Source organism: Pollachius pollachius, assembly GCF_949987615.1.
Source record: "Pollachius pollachius genome assembly, chromosome: 14".
Classification (NCBI taxonomy): Eukaryota; Metazoa; Chordata; class Actinopteri; order Gadiformes; family Gadidae; genus Pollachius; species Pollachius pollachius.
The window spans coordinates 9,668,032-9,670,531 of record NC_136947.1 but is presented as its reverse complement, the minus strand read 5'-3'; the positions used below and the strand labels follow the sequence as shown (position 1 = coordinate 9,670,531).

Below are 2,500 nucleotides of genomic sequence, written 5' to 3'. Positions count from 1 at the left end.
AGGTGCCAGTAGACCTGTATATATGTAAGTGTGTATACCGACCGATATAACGTGCGAGTGTGTATACACATCTACGTGCATGCAGGTGTATTGGGCTCTGGTGATGTCACACACACCTATGTGTATGTAGAGCATCAGATCCCACCAGACTCAGAGGCTCCGCCCCTCTCAGCAGAAGCATGTCGTGGTCTCGTCTTTTGGTCCAGTGGGGAACGAAACAAAATGTTATCCTTTTTGTTTTCAGTCCGCAACCAACGGGCGACTGCAGTTGATGTTGTCATTCCATGTCTCCATGCCAACTGTCACTCAAAAACCACAGCAAAGACCACACACACAAAAAAAAGAAGAGAAATTGGTGCATTCAAAGTTCTATGTACTTGTATAAATGGTGCAATGGTAATAAAATGTACGAAATCAATAACCTGGAGAGCTTCTGTTGGGTTTGTCACTCGCACACACACACATACAAACACACACGACACACATGCAAACATACACACAGAAACACACACACACACCCACACAAACACCTGAGTAGCACGCACACACACGTTGACGCACACACACACCAACACACACCTGATTAGCACGCACACACACGGCGACGCACACACACACACCAACACACACCTGAATAGCCCACACACCAACACACCTGTGTAGCACGCGGCACACGCACACCGCCGGCCGGTTGGAAATGGACCAGAGCCCCAGAGTTCTCACAAGCTTCTCAAGGTCTAAAACTTAATGACTAAAAATAAACCCCGAAATATAATAAATAGGAAGTTGCAGGACAGTGTGTGAACGAGCGTCTCTCTGCTCTACACAGCGTCGCCTCTCCGTGGGGAACGGCGTATTTTAAGGCGCTCTGAATCCAGGCGGCTTCAGGGTCTTAATCACGCCGTGAACACATGAATCATTCAGCAGCCGTTAAACGTGTCTCATCCTCCCGCACTCGGAGCACGTTGACAATAGCTACCAAATGATGAAGGACGTTTCGAGAAGAGTCTGGGGTTATTTTTAGCTCGCCGGCCCCCTGTGTTGACAGGCGGGCAGGTGGGCAAAGACGCCGGTGTTCCTTCATGACGGTGTGATGTTCTGCTCCTCCAGAGGCCAACTGTACCTCCAAACTCTCATGGAAATCTCAATCGTAACTATAATATAGAATTATATAGACCTTGCTTACATAATTACAAGTCGATTTAAAAGGAATCGTATACATTCTCCCTGGACCTAGAGATACCTCCCTGCCTCTCTCTGACTGAGAGGTGGTTAGATAGCTTGCATTTGCATTCAAACTGTAGCCACAAAGTCTGATACTGATGCCATGGAATCGACTGACATCTTTGACCAATCCTAAACTATCCACGATGGTCTCCCCCTCACCTTTGTTTCCTTTGTATTAACCCCACGATGTGAACGTTTCCCTATAAGACTCATGTTCACCCATTGTTTCACTGAATGTATGCTTGGTAATTTTGCTGCCTGTATCTTCCCATGATTGTGATCTAAAATGAAATCAAATATTTTGTGTCCTAAAAATAAGTTATTCTTCATCACAAATCAAATGGATCCGGAGTCCTTTCAGCCGGTCATATCATTTACATTTACATTTAGGGCATTTAGCAGACGCTTTTATCCAAAGCGACTTACAATAAGTGCATTTGTTACTATAAGTACATTTGTCATAAGAAGTGAAACAATATATCGCTGTCGGTACAGTAAAGATGTTCATAGAACCAAGTGCAAGTATTACAATCGTTAGGCTAACCCATTCCCCGTGTAAAGCAACGATAGCAGCTACTGTAGATGCTACACAATTAAGTACCTTGAATAAGTGCAATGTACAAGTGCCAGGACGTACAACATTCAATGGTGGCTGTGCATTGGTTTCTATGCAGAGTCGAGGTGAACTCTGAACAGGTGAGTTTTGAGTCTTTTGCGGAAGCTGGTGAGCGACTCTGCGGTCCTGACATCGGTAGGGAGCTCGTTCCACCACTGAGGTCCCAAAACAGAGAAAAGTTGTGACTTCGCTGATCGACCTTTGCTTGCTCTTAGCGATGGCGGTACCAGACGTCCAGCTGAGGTAGTTGAGCGGAGGGATCGAGCCGGGGTGTGTGGCTTTACTAATGCTTGGAGGTAGGCAGGGGCAGTTCCATCGACTGCCTTGTATGCCAGTACCATCATCTTGAATCTGATGCGAGCTATTACAGGGAGCCAGTGGAGGTCTGGGAAGAGGGGGGTTACATGTGAGAACTTTGGTAGGTTGAACACGAGGCGCGCTGCGATATCAAAGGTTCGACCAGAACACAACTCTACCTGACGACTTTAAGCAAACGACCGCTTCAACCAACACACCTTCCAGGAGCTCCGGCTCTCACACGTTCATCTGCCCCTCATGTGAGGGTGAACAGCTGCTTTTGTGAGCGTGTGTACCTCTGGAGACGCATGGACGGCTGGACGATGAATAAGTGAATGGACGGACGTAACATTAGGATAG

At 46.9% G+C, this 2,500-nt stretch overlaps 1 protein-coding gene across 2 annotated transcripts in view; it reads left to right on the top strand.

Annotated features, from left to right (window-relative positions):
* Nucleotides 1–412, top strand: part of basp1 (brain abundant, membrane attached signal protein 1) — a 29,022-nt gene extending 28,610 nt beyond the window's left edge. For both annotated transcript variants that reach the window (XM_079751710.1, XM_079751711.1), the window contains exon 2: nucleotides 1–412. This exon is cut by the window's left edge and continues 2,431 nt beyond it. The gene's annotated coding sequence lies outside the window, so the exon portion shown is untranslated.
* Nucleotides 413–2,500: the final 2,088 nt, after the last annotated feature.